This window comes from Chiroxiphia lanceolata, chromosome 21 (assembly GCF_009829145.1).
Source record: "Chiroxiphia lanceolata isolate bChiLan1 chromosome 21, bChiLan1.pri, whole genome shotgun sequence".
NCBI classification, from domain to species: domain Eukaryota; kingdom Metazoa; phylum Chordata; class Aves; order Passeriformes; family Pipridae; genus Chiroxiphia; species Chiroxiphia lanceolata.
The window spans coordinates 5,000,996-5,020,657 of NC_045657.1; the positions used below are offsets into that span (position 1 = coordinate 5,000,996).

At 44.0% G+C, this 19,662-nt stretch overlaps 1 protein-coding gene across 1 annotated transcript in view; it reads right to left on the minus strand.

The window, feature by feature from the left end:
• The window catches only part of ABL1 (ABL proto-oncogene 1, non-receptor tyrosine kinase), a 78,640-nt gene that overhangs the window by 37,260 nt on the left and 21,718 nt on the right, over positions 1 to 19,662 (minus strand). The window lies entirely within an intron of this gene.

Consider the following 19,662-nt stretch of genomic DNA (forward strand, 5'->3'; position numbering starts at 1 on the left):
TCTACCTTCCTGTTTAAGCTCTTCTCAAAATCCAGCTGACATGTTTATAACAGCTAGTTAAAACAGCATGTTAGAAACAAAAGCCTCTTGCTACTACTCTGACCATGCTACAATAGGCATTATTGTAAATAAAATAAAAAAACCCCACACATGGATTTGAACAAAGGCAAGTTAACACCTGAGGGCAAAGAGTGTTTTCCTTCCTTCAGCCACCATCCAGCACAGCATGAACGGCCCTGCAAGAGCACAGAGAGGTGTCTGCACGTACAGTGAAATATTAACACTTCTGGCACTTGGACTTTGCGAGTCCCAATCTCACGGGAAGAAACTTCAAGAAAAAAAGAAAAGCCAGGTTACAAAAAGTCCACTGTACACATCAACGGGAAAGCAACGGGTTTTGCAACAAAGCATGTGCATTTGTTGGGTTTTCTCCTTGATTTAACAGATGTTTGTTATTTGCAATTTTCATGAGTGAAGGAGGAGGCTGGGAAGTGATGGGATTTCAGAGATGGGACGCTCAACTATTTGAAATTCCTTTCAAGCAACAGGGCAGAATCCTTATTTTTTTTAAGGTAGTAACAAGGCAGAAGGTACTACTAAATTCCTGCAGTGCTGATCTGTCTTCACTGTACTCATGTAAAAACACAAGATGGGTTGTGGGCTCCGCAGGGAATTGCCTGGGGTATTAGGATTTGAAGCCTGCAAGGTTAAATTCAAGTCCAAACGGCCTCGTCACAAATCACTGAAAAAGTTTTGGGCCTCTTCCATTAAATGTTTTTTTGAAACATCTGCAGGCAAAGAAGAAATAAGAAGTTTCTTGCACTTTTCTGATGTAAAAAAACAACAGTGCACCTTAAAGACACAAAAATTGCACAAATTCCTACTCACTGTAATGACTGAACTTCCTTTGTCCAGGCAGTTTATTAAGGTTGCAAAAGAGGGAGCAGGGACTGGGAGTTTCTGTGCAATAGGTAGAGTAACATCAGTTTAGGAATCCTACTGAAGGTCAGTGTTTTCTGCCAGACCAGGGAGGAGAGGACTCACAAGACAGCCAGGATGCAATCAGAGAAGATACATGCTTGGAAAGTATCAGCAAATAAATTTTAGAGAAATTTCTTTGCCAAATACTGACTCAGATCTTGAGTGGGAGCATTTCCGTATTTCTTTTAAATGAAAAGGCAAAGAAATGCAGATGAAAAAATTAAAGGTAAAAGAAGAGGGTAAAACTTGGAGCTCAGAGCTGCTGACTTTGTGGGCTTTTCTTGAGGAACCCTGAGCACGTTCACAGGAAGAGCCAGAGGGACCAGTAAAGAGGGTTTAGTCCTGCCAGTAACTAAGTGGTTAATGTCTTCCATTCAAGAGCTGAAAAATCTGCCAAAGCAGAAGAGCAGGCCTCAGAGATCAAATTACACATGAGGAGGGGGTGGAAGGGGAGAAGAAGAAAAGAAAACAAGTATTACTGAAGCACTGCTGCAGGAGACCCAGCAGGGATTAGGAGGAACATGGAAGAGGAGAGGTTTATCCAGCGCTGGCTGTAAACACACACTGGTCCGTGCCTGCACCTTGTCACTCCCACTGTGAGAACACTGACCTGTCCTGAGCACCTGAACACCAGCCAACTTGGAAAACCCTTTGTGCATCAGCCACTGAATTCACATTATGGCACCAGCTGAAAGTCCTTTCTCCCCAGCTCCCTCCACCCAGGCCATGTGGTTGTGCTGCGTTTTCTCTCCCAGCTGGAGAGTTCAGGTTTAGGTCTGGGCACAGACCTATGGGTGTGTCCTGCACTTCTGCTGCAGCCACAGGTATGGGAATCACCAAAGTACTTGAAAAGCAAAGAGGAAAAAAAACCACACAGAGCAAATAATAATCCACAAATAAACAAATAATCGATCAAACCTAAGAGCTGTTCAGCTCCTTTGCCTTAAAGCTGATCGCACAAAGGAGGTCTCACAGCAGTATTAACATTTTTACAGCCATTTCCAGGCAGGTGAAGGTTCCCTTCCCAGCCACACATCACTTCTATCCTCACTCGCCTAAGCTGTTCCAGCACTGAATTCAGCAAAGATTATTGTAATTTTCTGAAATGCAGAAAATTTCAAGTACCATACTCAGCAACAGGAGAGGAGGATAAATTCAATTGCAAAGATCATTTTTCTCTAGTGATCTAATCCTAAACAGTGCCTTTGAACAGTATCAGTATCGACAGACAGTAACCTTTACAACATACATGTTTCCTGACACTGCAGTGAGTGTGCTTTTTTTTTTTTTTTAATTAAAATAAATAATAATAAATAAAAAAACTCAACCCAAAACTCCAGACCCCAGTGCCTTCCACTCAGGAATTCCAGACGTCACTAATTCACCCACAGGGGAATACATATTATTTTGAGAAAGAAGTAGAAGTCCTTTGTAACTACAGAGATAAAAAATAATCCATATAAGTATAAAAGATGCTATATAAAGCCATTTACAATCACTTGATTTGAATTACACTATTTATCCACCCACTGGATCTACTCTCAGCCTCCCTCAGTTGTGCAGGTAAGTGCCTGGTGCTCCACAGCACTAATTGCTTATTATTCCCAGTGTAAGAAATTAAATATATGCTCCCAGAAAGGAAAAGCTTCCAGTTAATTAGAACTGCCTGCAGCAATGGTTCCCTCCAAACAGTTCAGCATTTTATTTTGTTGTCAGGACACAATATAAGAAGTTTTAAGAGTCCTGCTGGGACTATGACGTAAAGGCAGGACCAGTGTTTTTTCCTGTGAAGACTGGGGCCAACAGGAAGAAACTGCAGACAGAAATAAGCTGCTTCACCATGAAGAAAGGCAAAAAATAAAATGTATATATACACCTCTGTCCTGGTCCAACTGGAGCAGGGATGCAGGAAGAGGTCTCCAGTTTACTCATGCACTGCTGAGTGCAAATGCAGTTTGAGTGCCTGACCTAGTGCTAAACTCTCACAAGGGTTTAACACACTTTTTCAATTCCTAAACATAAAAACACATTTTTATTTGGATTTTTTTTAAAAGCTAGGGAACATTCCCCCCCAGGTCACACCATTAAGACAAAGCAAATGCTTGATGCTGAATTCATAAGGGGCAAAAGTTCTTAAACTAAACTCTTTCAGGATGAGTTTTCCTCGGTATGCTTAGAGTATCATTCTTGTCATATCTGCACTTAGATTTAGAAAATGGCATGAGACTGTGGGATACCTCCATGTTTTCTGCCTTTCCATGCAAAAGTGGCAAGAGAAAGAAGGAAGGTGTAAGAAAGAAATCAGTGCTACTGACCTCCAGTAACCCCAAACTCTGCCTGTTCCATGTATGTTGAGAGAAGTCCAAAATTCCTTTCTATTCACTCCCTCTTTACCTGCCCACCACTAATCAGAGCCATTCCCAGAGCAGATATGTTACATGTGGTCTGAGGTTTACAGCTGTTGGAGTGAGTAAAGACTGGAGGTTCTGTCTGCCCACATACCAGACAGAAAACAGAGAGAAGTGCAGAGGTAGCAAGGACTAGTGACTGCCAGCACCCTACAAGCCATCTGACCCTGCACCACACCGGCCCTGGAGCTGCCACTTCTTTCATTTCAGGCTCAGCCGAGTCACTTCACTGTTCAGGGAGAGAAGTAAATCTTTGATCACAAACCATCAAACAAACAAACAGGAAAGTAAAATACCTGTCACTGCTTTGGAAACTTGCACGATGGAGCAGGAGGGCAGGAAGCAGGAAAAGTTCTATAGGTCGTGCTGACAGGGAGTGAGGGTCCTCAGCCAGTTAACCCCATCTAAACACAGAGTGCCTTGGTCCCACCTTTCCCATCTTCTTCTCCCTTTTGTTGGCACAGTGCTCACACAACCATATGGTGACCCAGTTCAAGAATGTGAAGGCTCTCCTCACTTTATGTTCACACAAATAACAGTGCTGGCATGATGAGGGGGCTAGGAAAGCTGTTTCTTAATTCAAAATACTGAGAAAATAATCTGTACTGACAGACTGTATGAACATCTTAATCTTGCCAACCTTTCCTGCTGAGAGAGCCACAAACAAACCCCAAAGAAATAAATGTAAATGTTGGACTGGACCAGCTACAGATCCATTTCATTAATCATTCAGAGACCCTCAAATGGACCACAGAGTCATTCAGTGCTGGGAGAGCTGCTTCCACCTGAAATGGAAGTACTTCAGCCAGCCTCGAGTAACTGGCTGCACTCCAGTCTGGATCCAGGGAATGCAATGCCTCAAATTCCTAGAGAGCTGACAGATACCCAGATATGCAGCAGTGCTGCAATACAGACAGTGCTCTCTGAAAATACAGCCTGGGGAGAAATCTCAGCAGTAAGAAGTTCCTCTGCAGCTCCTCTCTAAGCCTCTCCTGATTCTGGGGGTGTTCCATGAAGCTCCAGACAGAAGATATGACCAATCTGTAATTAAATTCACAGCTTTTCCTATTTCTGATTGATCTCCAGTCCACACTGAGGTCTCATGGCAGTGATATGTAAGTCAGGTAGATATGTAAGTCAGGTGGGCTTTCATGCAGAAAGCCCAGATTTCATTGTCCATGGTGCACTCAAAATTCCCTGTGCAAATTCCTCTGCCTGCCCAGCCAAGATAGAGATATTATATCAAATTACTGCAAGAATAAAGACTGAAAATAACTGAACAAAAGCAGCCTAGAACATGTGGCACTGCATGGGAAGGAAGACTCTGGCCTGAACCAACATCAAGTGGGAAAACCCAGAGCAAAAGCCAAACATCCCAATTTCCTCCCTTCTCTTGGTTCAACTCAGTCTTTGCAAGTCCTGCTCCTGGAACAGGACCAGAGGATTTTCAGAGGGTGAAAGAGCTGCTGTGTTCCCCTAATCCCTCCCTACACCACACACAGCAGTTAGGGTGCCAGGAGAATCTATTTTAAAATTAATCTCAAAGCAGAGGAAAGTTTGGAGAAAGAAACAGGACTAGAAATCTCCAGCAGCTCCGGAGTCAAGGGGGATGAAACCTGGGCATTGTGACAGAGGGTACCAAGGAGGTAACACAAAAGGATTTTCAGCCATGTAACACACCATTTTTAAGATCAAGAAAAAGCACAGAGGAAGAACCCCACAGACTATGTGATCTCTCATTTTTAAATTCTACTTGAATTGTTTATAAAGGATGTCACAAGATCACTGGGAGGATTAGCAGGTTTTTGTTTTGGAAAGAGCTGATGATACCTTGGGTGGCTTTTGCTTACACTGTCAACTCCTCAAGCAGTGCCTGGACTTCTAGAAGATAATAATTTTTAGGAAAAACAAATAAATAAAATAAAGGAAGATTAACTATTCTGCTTAACCACATGCTCTAGGAATAGACACACCATGGTTTTATTTCCAACTCTTCTTTAGGTTTCTCTTGTCATTGTGAATAAACAATTACCTGACTCATGTCTCCATATCTTTCAAACATAAAAGATTTCATGCCACCTAGTTTCTGAGCAAGCTAAATACAAATCAGGTCCCGGCCTCAAGATCCACTGCTAGGAGGTACTACACCAGTGTGAAACATTCAGTAACACACTCAGTACACCAACTTCCAGCTTATAAACCACATTTCTCAGGTACTTCAAGGGCACTCACATTCTGTCCATCAAGTGGAGCTGCCTCATGGCAGCATGGCTGTGAGAGGGCAGGATTTTAAGACTCCCGATGTTGAACTTGATGGAGGCTTTTCACAGCTCATCCAGGATGTGCTCAGTATGAACAACACATCCTGCACCACCTGAGAAAAGCCTGCACATGCAGAAATTATAACAAACACAAAAAGGAGAGAGATCCAGGGACAACAGCCAATTTTTTTCCTCCTTGCACAAGAACACTTTTTTTGCATCTGAGAGAAAGGAGGTTTTCGTGTGTTGGAGCACCAAGAAGCCTATTCTGGGGGGGAAAACAGGTATCCCAGATGACAAGCTGTTCCACATAAATGCACTGGGACTCCCTGAGGTCTCTTAAACTCAGATAGAGGAATAACAGAAATGCAGTGAGCTCGACAGCCTCAGGACAAAAGTGCTCCAAACCACTTCAGTCTCGAAAGCTTGAGGAGTCAACATTGTATTAATTGGAAAATACAAAGGCTTCCACAAATGCCTGTGAACACTGATTACTGCCCTGTTCTGAATCCACTCTCTTCAAGCTTCTTGTAATATCATAAGAAAAAGCAAACACGAACAGCAATGAGGAACAGCCTATTCTGAAACCACTTCCAGGAACAGGGATTGTTTAAACAAAATACATTAAGTGAAACCATCTGTATTAAGGGTCAAACGCCATCTGAGGCTGAATGTGCAAAAATAGCCATTTTACAAAATTTGGGCAATTGTCCCTTTTGTTGGTTCTGTTTTTAATATGAATAACCAGTGCCATGGAGGTGTTACCAAAAAAGCTTGAGCAAGGAATTTAACTCGGCAGCTCCTGAGGCTACAGTGCCAAGAAAACATTCCTGTTAATCTTGGTGCTGCCCTCTCCGGAGTGCTGGGAGGAAGGTTTGCTCAATCCCACTCCCTGAGCATTCTGCTCCCAGGCAGCGTGGGGTCCGGCACAGAGGGTTCGGAAATCGGCCCTGGATCAATTCCCGAAGGAGGATCCTCCCAAGCGCTGCCTCATCCGGCTGCCAGACAGTCAGTTGATCTGAATCACAAGGGATGCTGCTTTCACAAGACTTGCTGGCAAAAGATAGGTGACAGAAGAGGTTCAGGGAAAGAAAAAAAAAAAAGGCAACTTAAAGCTGCAGAGCCACCAAAAATGTGTTTTAACCTGTTTCAGCAAAGGAAATTAGTGCTGGAGCTCAGTAGGATTCAAAGATGGTTGGCCATTGCTAAGGATAATAAATATTAAGTCAAAATATTCAACATTTATATGGAGCCTGCAAACGGGCACCTTGTACAAGACTGATGCATTGTACTGCTTCAAATACATGTTGATCCTTTCCCACCCCAAATTCATCCAACTTATCTGAAACTTAACTTTAATCAGAACAAATTCAGTGGTTCAATGCAAAGGGAACGGAGCAGATCCTGGACACTAAGCTCCTCAAATATTTATTTAATGTCAATTGTGAACTGATATGACTATACAAAAGGGGAAAGTGCCACGAAGGGGAATCTGCCCTCAGAGATCCTGCTCAGTGCAAAAGAGGGAGAACAACTACATCTGACTGTGGTCTTAGTCACCTGCTGTGGATTTGATAATATCCAATTAAGTGCAGAAATATTTCCGTATTCATCACTAGTGAAGTCAGACTGCAATCAAATATTGCAGCTGCAAAGCCAAAAAACCCATTAATCATTTTTTTTCTGGAAGTCAAGTAAGGTGATGATGGAAGGGAAAACTACGATTCATTTGTTTTCAACAAAACTGCCAGCAAGAAGGGCAAAAGAATACCAATTTCTTATTTTTTTTTTTAATTAACATTTACATGCTAACATGTAAACCCCTGCCAGCTTTTCAAGCAGGCAAATATTTAATGGATCCAACACAAATGCAAATCCAGCTATCAGAAGTCAAATTGCACAGCTATGATGTAATGAAATAGCTTTGCTTTATGGGGGATGAGGTCACAGGTTTGAAATATGGCCTTAGGTGTAAATAATTAAAAAAAAAAAAAAAAATCACAGAAGTTGCAAAAATGTAATGCAATTACTTGCCTAATTCTAAAATTTTATAGGAATTTAAATTCAACTCTAAAGATATAAATGAGTCATCGATTTGCATTAGGATGGCTGGGGACCATATCACTCTTCAATCAACATGAACTAATGAAGCTTTCATGGTCTGAATACAATAGCTAAACTGTAACACTGAAGTGCATGCACGTTACACTCACAAAATGTTTTTATGTTCCTGATAATAAAGTGTCAGAATAGTTCTGAAGGAGCTCAGGGACTGAGCTGCCTCTGCTTAAAAACCTGAACAAACAGGAAAAGACAGGTTTTCTCTCTTTTTTTTTTTTCATTCTTGGCTCTCAAGAAACTGGTTTTTTCATTTTCAGAAAAGTCACTCCAGAGGATCATCTTACCTGTAAAGGGCCAGTTCGCTTTGATGCCTCTTACCCTGTCCTGCTCAGATAAAACAACAAAGTTCAGCACCTGAAATTACCCTGTCCCAGCAGGAAAAGAGCCAACCCAGGGGGGAGATTTGTCAGGACTTTTTGCTATGTTCTATTACCTCTGCTGGGAGGAACAAGCCTTGTTCTGCTGGCCTTGTAAATGAGGAAAATGGGATCTCAATTCTGAAGCAAAACCAATAGGGAACATATGAAGCACAAGAAATTGCCTTTCATTTCACTGTTAGGCCACTGTATACTTTTTCCCCTCCAGAAATAGACCATACAGATTAATTCATCTGTGGTTTTGAGGCATCCAAATACTACAAACATCCCAGAAAGTTTGCAAATAGAACAACCAACACAACAACAGTATCATCACAGACCTTGGCTACTTCATTTGTGATAGAAACAGAAAGTGTTTTAAGAAGAGCACACCTAATCCCTGAAATGACCACTGCTGGATTTGAAGGAAGGAGGTATCCCATAGCCATTTTGTCTAGCTGTGGGTGGACATGAAGAGAAAGATCAGTGTCCACTGACAGCAAACCTCCCCATGGTGGTGGCACCTACGGCCCATCGAGGAGTTGGGCACATCCTTACAAACCGCACGGAAATTCCGTGGCAGGACCTCGTCCTCTGGGAGCAGATGAGCTGGTCCAAGAGCAATCCCAACACAGCTGCAGTGCAGCAACAGCACAGCTCGTAATGCTGTGGAAACCATCCCAGATCTGAAGGCGGTTGAAAACGTTAAGCAAAATGATGAGTGGGGGCCAAACCGAAAGGCTGCCCCCCTCCTTCCTTCCTGTCCCTCCCAATAAGTTATTCATTAAAATACCAAAATACACATATCAATGAAGAATTCATGGAGATTCCCTGAATACCGAATTACTGAGTATAATGGCAAGAAGAACTTGCTTAACACCCTGTTCCAGTTCCACACCCTGTCCCAGGTGGATCACATTAAGCTCTAGTTCATATTTACAGCAGCAAAATCCCCATCGAACCCCTTCCTCACCAAAGCCTTCCACGAGTGCAGACCATCTCTAAACAGAGCACTGGCCACAAAGGCTGCATCTTTAAATCCATCCCCATTTTGTTTTCCAAGTTTCTGTTTGAGCCGTTACAGCTCCCTCAGGACTCCACTGACTCACTGCATTTTCTGGATGACGCAAGCATGCTCTTCTGCACAGCTTCAAAACAGGCTCCAAACATTTCCAGGCAGAAAGTGGCCACCAAAGAACCACAGAAATCAGGTGCTCTTCCTGAGCAGGCATCACCCTGCAAAGCGGGGGGGCAAACTTCGGTTCCTGTCCTCATTGGAAATGGATTAATCACTGGCACTTCTGCTCCCCGGGAATGCTGCTAGGAGAGCTTAAGTTTCCGCTCTGAAATTCTGTGGAAAATAGTTTGCTCCTGACAGAACACCTACAAAAGCTGGCCCACCACTTCCTCTGATCCATCCAGCTCTGCCCCTTCTCCCGTGGGTTTGTGGTTCCAGCCCTGTTGCTGAGTGTTAATGCAAACCTCTGCTCTGAAGCTGCACCCTTTCAGAGGACCCTGTAAATTTAAAATCCCTCCTAAATTCCCCATACTGGTTCCCAGTTTCTCAGTTCTACCTTCCAGCAAGGGCAGGCAGATAAAGGAAGAAAAATTCTGTTCAAGGAGGGAATGTTTAAGGAATACTACCTAAGTTAAGCACTTGTGCTGGTGGGTGGACTCTATGAGGAGACCTGAAGCCACCACAGGGACAGATGCATGCAAAAAAAGCTGGATTAGGAAAAGCATCTTCCATGACTCAAGACTGAACTCTGTTCCTCTTCCTTCTGAATCCCTTTACTCAGCTCGTTGTGCTCTCCCAATCACTGAAAGTCAGCAAACAGCCCTTTTATGTACATTTTTTCATACAGGAATGGTAACAAAAGCAAAATAAACACTGGGCTTCTGACTGATGTTTGCTGCTTGATAGCAAAGGCAGCTGAAAAATTCTGGTTTCTGCTTGTAGCCTTCAGCTTTTATCCACTCTGAAAGATTTCACCGTGATAAGAGAACTGGAAGTGACATAAAAATGTAAAACTGAATAATGAAGCGGAGACCAAATTCAGAGAGAAAGACGAGTGTCCTGGTTTATCATCTCCACTAACATCGATAACACACATCTCAGGAAAGAGGCCTCCTTGCTGGAAAGCCTGCTTACCCCCTTCAAGCCAAGTCAAGGAAGATAAATGTCTAAGACAAACCTGTTCACACTTCACTCTCTGGAGTGGAAACAGCCTTTCACTAGCAGAGGGTTGCCAACTGCTGCCTCACAGGGAGCACCTAACATTCATTTTCTCACGCTGCAGAGTGACACAACCCCTGTTATGATGAACACTGCAATACCTACAGCCAGGAATATGGAGCAGACGAGGAGCTCAGAGCCACCAGGAGAAGACCAGGCAGCGGGAGTGGAGCATGTACATGGTAAAAAGTGCAGGACAGCTTCACATGGTTATGTAACCAAGAGTCCAGCAACCCGTGCCCCGGCCCCATTCCTGCTGCAAAATGAGGACCTGGAGCAGATCTGCAAGATTTGCTTTAATCCTTATTTTCAGTCATTAAAAAAAAAAAAAAAAAAAAGCACATAGATCTTCACAATCTATGTACAGACATCGGGAGTTTTATGTTGAACCATATGTGAAAAAGATATCGAGTGTAAATATATGCAAACAACTTTACTTATAGATTTTTTTTTTAATTAGTATTTGCGCTATCTTGGAAAAGACAGGATTGAGAATCCTGCTCCCATTTATAACAAAAAGAGCAGATTTTCTAAACAGACAAACACTCTATTTTAAATAGTGAACTGAAAACTGCATACAAGGCATGCTTCTGCTCACAGTCAAATTACTGGTGATTTATCATATTTCTACAGCTAGCTAAACTTATTTTGCTAAATTTTTGGGTCTCCTAGTTCACTCTTAAAGCAACAGAGAAAAGAAATGAGCCACAGAGGTAGAGCTGTGCTTCAGGATTTAATGCACTGGTGTAGGAAGTTGGCCAGGTTCTAAACTGCTTGAAAGCACGTTCCTTCCAATCAGACTGGAGTCGCAGCCCGTGAACCAAGGACGCACTAAGGACAGCGATTAGGAAAGCGTCAGGAATTATGATTCAGAGAGGTGAATCACCACCAGCTCCCCTGGGGGGTGGATTTGGGATAAGCATACCCAAGCTGCAGCCCCTGTGCCAGATTACACAACCCCGGGCAGCAAGCACAGCCATCAGGATCGTTTACTTGGAGTCAGAACTCAGGTCCCCGTTCCCAGTCCTCCCTCCGCGGAACAGCACAAGGCGCCTGCTGCTCTTGCTGGGCTGTTTCCACTTGCAGCTTGAGGTTTCAGCTGCCCAGAAGCCCACACACCAGCACGGCCCCGCTGCCAAGCACGCGATAGAGCCCTGGCATGGAAGTCGGATTTGATCTTCTCAAGAGCTGTTTGTTATTCAACAGCCACAGATTAGCCAACTTCGCTCCAGCTCCACGCAGCAAGGGTGCTGTGCTTCACTCCCGGTGTGCTCTGCTCCACTCTTTTCACCCCAGACCTTCAGACAGCACATGCTTGCCCAATACTTTTATCCCTAGCAAAAGCACATCGCGAGCTCAGACATCACACTTGGCCAAATAACCCGCAATGCTTTCAGAAAAGTGCGTTTTGTTCCACAGGAAACTCCAAAGATGTGTTTTTACGAGGGTCTTTTGAATCACGGATGCGCAAACAGGGAGAGAAATTCTGCGGCCCATATTTGAAGACATCTCATGGCTTTTTGCTCGAGTAGGAACTGTGGAATTTGGCCCGTGGTGCTTTATCCAAGAAGCCATTCGACCCCATGACTAAGCGCATGCGAAGCGATGGGGGCGGTGGGGAGGAAGAGGCACGCAGGAAGATGGAGCTCTCATAGTAAACATCTGAGCTGTCTGGAATCAAGGCTGCGCTACTAAAATGAAGCCACTGCCGGTTTTCCAGTATCTTCTCCTCTGTTTATCTCAGTTGCCATGGCTCTCGCTTGAATCATCTGCACAAATTACATACACATGTCCTGGGCCACATTATTTCCACTCGATCCACAGCTCCAGATCAACTTTCACTCACCTGGCAGCTGCTTGTGCCAAACAGTGTCATCGGGGCCAGCGAGGGAGTGCGGCTTCACGGACACCCTGATTGCAAACCAATGGCAATTCCTTCAAAACAGCTGATTAATATTTCAGGAAGTGCAGAAAAGAAAAAGAACTCTGAAAATAAGGCCTCATGTTATCCTTCATGACCTGGGTTCCAAGAGAGTTGAGTCTCTAGTGTTGACATGACCAAGGGCTCTTTCAGGGCAGCTGGAGCAGACCAGCTTTGAGCTGCAGAAGCTGCTCCCCTGCTCCCTCAGTGTATGAGCAAGACTCAAAGGAATGGAGTCACAATTCATCTCCAAGCTATCTAAATAGTCCAATATATTGTCCTCTGGCTGTGGTCACCTGCCAAGTGTCCCAAGCTTTACTTACATGTCCCAAAGTTATACACCAGCCTGCTGAAAGAGGGTCAGACCCTCAGTGCTGCTGATCCCCAGCTCTCAGGAAAACACCTTATTGCTTTGGAAACTCAGAGCTCAACAAGATAACCCTGAAGCATCCTACATCTGCAGTAATAAAAGATCTGTTTTCTGAGTATTACTCTCAGCATCAGAGGATTTACAGACGGAAACTGTGCTCTGCCTTAAGCATAGAGCGTGAAAACCAACCTCTACTGCTGTAAAAATCAGGAATATTGAGGATTTCTGCCCCTCCTCCCCTTTCCATCTTCTCCAAACCATTAAGAATCAGAAGGCAAGGGCTGACACTGTCTGAAAGCAGCAGCTGAGGCAGCACTGCAGACAGGATCCTTTGCCCAGACAGAGATTCTAGTGCTGCTGGAGACATAAAGACGGCTTAGAGAGACTGCTGTCCTCCGGTGTCAGAGACAGCAGACACCACGAGGAGAGGCTGCTGCATCTCAGGTTGCACAAAAACAAGTATCCCTCAGAGTTTGTGTTGGGAATGACTTTCTGCCTGGAACTGAGCAAGATGGAAACATAAGGGGATTGCTCTCGTGGTTTCAGAAGCCGGATTTCTCCTGCTCACCTGCTGTCCACCCCTCAGCTCAGAGAAATCTTGCTCAGCCAGCCAGTGGTGTGTGAGCACCTGCACTCCCCAGTCACACAGCTCGGAAATGGAGCTGAAAATTGAAAATCATTTTCTACAACACCAAATGTTCCCACCCTGGGAATTTAAGAAACAAGCAAATCCACCAAGTAAACTGCCACTGTAATGTTTAATCGACACACTGTAATGTTTTAATCAAGTTTGCATTAGGAGCAGGCCCGACCTCAGAATCTCTCTGTTGCCTTCAGCAACCCCATTAAGCTGGCTTATTCTAGAGGAAACTCTAGTCTTTATGGGGTTTTCTTTCTGTCTTATAATCCTGGGATATAACTGCAAATTAACAAAAAGAAAAAAAAAAAAGGAACCACTAAAAGGGACATGGTTTAGTGGTGGCCTTGGCAGTGATGGTTAATAGTTGGACACAATCTTAGAGGGCTTTTCCAACCTCAACCATTCCACGACTGTGAAAAGCACTAGTGTGTTGACTTTACTATGTAGCTCCACAATTCTATACTGAACTGAACACAACACAGATTATCTCCCTTTGCAGCACACCAGATTTCAGAGCCCAAGTAAATTGATCCCAAATTCTTGAGATTACCAATTTGCTCCAGGACTGGAACTGCTAGAAAGGTTCTCCTGGCACCAGCACCATGAAATCCACTAAAATAGCTCAAATACTAGATAGGTTCAAGAATGTTTCAACAGTCACAGTGTTGCCATACGGCAGCACAAGAAGAGCAAACTTAGTTTTGTATTTTATTCTACTGCTCTGGCATTCTGGGAGAATTTTTACCAGATTTGAATAGAAAGAGAGGATACAATAAAGCGGAATGAAAGGGTTCAACTTGCCATAAACAGAAGGGAAGTGGAAAATAAATAAGTGTGATTTTGGTGGCCAAAATAAATCCCAGAACAGGCAGCCATGATGGTGGTCATTTTCCTCTCCAAATACAAGCCTCAAATGAACAGCCCCATATCGGTCTGTGCCACGTGGAGAAAGCAGCTGTCTGGGCTGTGCAACACACTGCACAAAGGACATGAGAAATGGAGAGCCACAGCTTTCAGTCTCTCCTCACACCCTGGCAGGCTCTTCTCTCCACAGTAGAAGACATACAGCTTTCCCTCACGCCCATTAATTTTTGCCTTTCCACAACGGTTGTACTTGATGATCTTAAAAGGGCTTTCCCAACCTTAATGATTCTGTGAAGATATTTTCTGTGGTTAGTCCAGCACGATATATCCTGGTCTGGCCAGCTTTTACTGAGCAGGAAGGTTGAAAGTTAAGCTTCCCCTGCTTCTCCCTCTATTCCTGGGTTAAATTTGGCTGCAAGTTATTAGGCACAGACCAGCCACCACACGGACACCACCCAAGAAAACTGCCTGAAACCTATTTTCACTTGAAAAAATGGCCAGCTAGCAGATTCACTACCTAGAATTTCACCGAAATTTTATGATTTCAGAGAATATTCTGAGTTGAAAGGGACCCACAAAGACCATCAAGTGAATGGCCCATACAGGGATCAAACAGGAATGAAACCCACAACCTTGGTGTTAATAGCACCACACTAACCAACTGAGCTAATCTCAGAGTCATAATAAATTAGCATATAAATACATAAATCAACAAAGAAATAAAATAAATTAGCAAAAACCTCTCCAGCACCTGGATTGTGCCTTTCCATGTATCCATGGAGAGATGAGCAGCATGGCCTGAACAGCCTTTAGGAAGCTGCTGACAAGGTGTGAACGTGTGGATATGTGTCACCCCTGAGACACGCTCCAGGAATGGAAACCCATCATTTTACTGTCTGTGACTGCTCCACAAAAAAGTCCTGCCAGCACATTACATTCCAGGGAATGATTTAATGGGAACTGATAACATGGCATCTAGAGCAAACTGGCATCAAAGAGCTTGGATCCCTACACCCCTACTTCACACGCAAATACATCCCTGTACACCAGTCCTTCCTTACTCTGGAGATTCGCAGTGGAGGAGCACACACACTGGTCAGTTGAGTTCAAACCCTCACTTCAGTGGTGATGGTTTTATTTTAAAAGACTGTCACCAAGTGGCAGAGCTCTGAACCGCTGCACGGGGGTCAGCAGAACACGCCACGGGCGTTTGGCAAAGCAGAGCTGCAAACACACCATCAGCTGGAGTGAGACCACCAAAAATCCACCACCCCGAGACATCTCGGCACAGTGATGGGAAGTGTCGGGACAGATCGTGAAACGAAACCAAAATAAGCCATGAAAAAAAAATTATCGCAGAAGGAAACTTCAAACACTGCGAGGTTTGTTCTTTCAGTATAAAAATGGATAAATTCAGTTTCTGATCCTTCCCTTTGAACCACAAAAATCACTGACAACAGAGCCTGACGACACTGTTTCTTGTGAAACAGCCACCTTGGGGGCTACAAAACAAAAAGAAGGAAAGACACAGCCTCCCACTTTAATCTACAGCTTGAGTCAAAATGCAGTGTTTCATACCTGACATGAAGTGATGTAAGTTATGTTTAACTATTATACTTAATGTTTTCCCAAAGCACTAAAAAAAGGCGATTTTTAAGAGTGCATACATCTACGCAAAGCAGGCATTTGAGGATTCATCTATTAATCAACCTGGAGCCTGGCTGGTGAGTTGTTAGCAAATGGCATTACCATTGTGCCCACGGGGATGGGAGGCTCCTCAGCTGCATCAGGCACATCATGATCCACGTAGGAAGTTCAGGATCCATTTGTTTCATCCCATACCTGTGAGCTGTCACCTGCACTACAACAGCAGCCAGGCTGTGCTTTTTGTTATCCCTCCAAGCAAAACACCGTAGTTTCTCTTTTAAGTGGTTCATAATCTTAATTCATTTGAAACTGCTGATTTCTCTACGTGTAACTGAAGGTGAGTAAGGACAGGGAAGGGCATTGCCAGGAATCACCAAAATTTACATCAGCAACAACCAATCTTTGTGGGTCACTGCTGATCTAGACTATATCCAGAGAGCAGAGACCATCAGAGCACACTGATGGAGCACGTGGTACCCAAGTAGTCTCTTGACAACTGGCTGTCAGTGCTTTAGAAAGAGCTTTGATGCACCATCATTAAAGCTACATCAGCTCTCTGGGTCTAAACTTGTGGCAAAAGAAGCCTGGAGTTAATTTAGGCTACCTGTGCCTGCTTTCCGGTTAGAAACTTGCCTTCTAATTTATTTGGGGAATAAAGTGAGTTTACATGGAACTTTCTTTGCAGTCTCTATTCATTACCCAGAAACCCACAGCAGTGTTAAAGATCTGGGAAGATTTTCAGGAGTAAATTGGAGGTGGTAATTTTCTTGCAAGCCTCCTGGTGCCTAGCTGGTGTTTATTTAGCACCGCTACAGGGTTTTCTCTTCAATCAGCAAAGTTTCTCATCTCTGACAAGTTACAGAAGTTTGACAGATTTCCATCTTCTGTTCCAGGCTGGTAGGCCCAGCTGTAAGGGGCCTGGATTCACTTGGAAGAGAGGGACACAGCCACCCACAAAGGATTTGCACTGAACAGTACAAAGAGAAGAGGGTGCCACATTTCTTCTGCAACTGCCAGTCTAGTTGAGACAGCATCACTTGAGAAAAACATCAAATCTGCAAACTGGAGTCTCTACACTTCTGCTGTAGCTGCACAGCACAGTTTGAAAAACACAATCTGCTAGGCTGAAGGATGTTACCTTTCAGAGCACCAACACACCCTCATCCCAGCCCAAAAGGACCGAAAACAGGTCAATTTAGCTGCCCCTTGGCTGCTTCCAGCACTCCAGTTACCCGGCACAGCCACAGGGAATGCGCCCATGGAACCCACACTCCAGGGCACCCACGCAGACAGGGCCATCTACAGATCCAGGAGTTTGTGTGCCAAGAACTTCGACTCATCCCACACAGCCCACAAAACAATGAGACACCAATAATTCCACTTACTAATTGCTCTACTCTAGATTGCAATAATGATTCAAAAGAAACAGCCGCCAGCCACTCCCTGAAATAACCCATCATTTCCACCATCCTCCTTGTCTCTCTCAAAAAAAATAAATCCTTCTGCCATGGCAAACTGATCTGGAAGCTTTACAGCTCCTGGAGGAAATCTTGCATCACGCCTAGAGACCTTTAGAAAAGCACTGGCAGCAGAATAAATTATTTACAGCACTATTTCTGACAATACAATCTTCATAAATGATACAAGATTGAAGGGTTTAAAAATGAGTGCGTGTGGCATGGGGCCTGAGCATGTGTCTAATAGAAATATTGATTAACTCCACTTCTACAGACTCTGTAAACAGTCTGATGAAAACGGAAACTGCAAGTAGATTTTTTTCCCTTTACTGTAAAGGACAAAGCAATCACTCCACCTGCTCAAACTAAGCCAAATCAAAGCGTTTTTGGATACTTACAAAATTATTTTCTCTTTAAAGCAATCCAATCTACATGTTGTTTACCTGATTCTAATTCACGACTTACTCCATTTCCCCAGAATAACTCAAGTCAGTCGAGGCTTCTGGCTTCCAGCAAGGTTCCTGCTGTTTACTTAGGTTTTCCAGCTGGGTTGAATGATATGCAAAGAGGTCTGAGGACTTGCTGGAGGTCATAGGGAGAGGAAAGTCAGTTGGCTCCGCCGGCGTAATAGCCTTGCACTTTTACAGCTCCCAGGACTTTGCTCTAAGCACCAGGCTAACCTTCTCATCAAAAGATACTAAATCTGTTCTCAACATTTCAAACATTCCCCAGTTCTTAGGAATAAGGCACTTTCCTCCACAAAGAGGTTGAATCGACCCTTTGCTAAAGGGCACGATGAAAATCTGAAGGCACTGTGAGTGCACATGCTCACAATTAGAAAATTCAGTGGAAACTGCTAACGTGCAGCTTTCCATTTTCAACGGGAGAATTTCAAACGCATTTAGGTGTGCAGTTTAAAAGAAAGGACACTTCAGGGGATGTTTAAATAGAGCCTGCCTAAATATTTTGTTTAAGGGAACTATTTTCATTTTGGCTGGAAAGTTACAGAGCAAAACATCCTGGGCAATCCAATGGCCATCAACCTTCAATTCGTCCCAGTCTGGAATACCCACACGGCCAAGGACAATCTACTGCACCTCCCAATGCCTCGGTTCCTGCAGAGCTACCTGGAAGGTAGGGAGTTCTCTCCCAAGTTTTCCCACCCCTACAATCCCACAGGACTCAGGAGCATATTTTTTGGATCGGCTGCAGGACTTTTGATTTGTGATCTTTGGTGGTGTTTTCCCAGAGCAGCACCAGGGACATGTACTGCTGGAAGAGCGATTTACCTCCTCTGTGCCACTGCAAATGTGCTTCACATAAACAAGCCCCCCTGAAACTCTGACATGACAAAAGCAAGGGCTGTAAACTTCTATTTGAACACAGCCTTGACACTAAGAGAGATTAACAATGATATTTTGGAGAAAAAGCATTTTTGCTAGTAATTCAACACCCACTCCCATCCATCGGGGCAGCAGCATTACCATCCATCCTCCAGGAACTGCAGGGCCCTCCAGCAAACCACTTTTCCATTTCATTGCTTCACCCCAACAGGCCTCCTGCCCTTCAGCTTTTATATTTTTGTCATCTAAAACCCACTCATTTTCACTTCCAAGCACTTCAAATTCATGCCCAGATGTTCCTCAGCTCCTGTTCTCTTCCATCCCAGAATAATTCAGGCAATTGTACTTCTGAGATCCGATCTGCCATCTCAGCCCTTCTAATGCCCTATGGCTCCAGTGTGGCTCCTCAGCCCTTTCTTTTGCTCCTCCACTGCACCAATATTGCATCAGCTCCCATTTCTCAATTTTGTATTCTTCCAACTTGCTTCTTCTTTTCAACCTTCACAGTTTATTCTCTTTATTTTCTCCCAGTGTTACTCACTCTATCCTCCTAATGGACATCTCCAATTAAACCTTAATTATATCTCATACCAGCAGCTGTTCTCAGGCTGATGAGCACACTCTAGAAGAAAACCCAAGGCAAAAGGTCTTGCCTGTTAGACACTTTGCTGTAATTCAAAGGTCACATGTACAGACACATAACCCAATAATTTACACTTACTCCAGCATCACAAATTTTTCTTTCTGTTTAAATTACTTCGTAAGAGGTTACCCTGCCCTTAACAAGGCTAAGTATCTTCACATGGTGAGGTTGCACATGTCCAGAGCTTGGCAAGCTGTGTTGCTGGGACAGCAGTGCTGGCTGGCTGGTTTGGTACATCAGTCATAGGATGAGAGTCTTTCCTACACGACAGCCCCTCCTGTCACAGCATTTCTGCTGTGCCACGGTGGGCTCAGACCCTGAGCTGGTCCGGGTCTGGATCTGGGGTTACCACGGTTCTCCAGCCTGATCATGAACCAGCCAGGACAGGGGGTGGGGATGGAGAGGCCAAGTTAT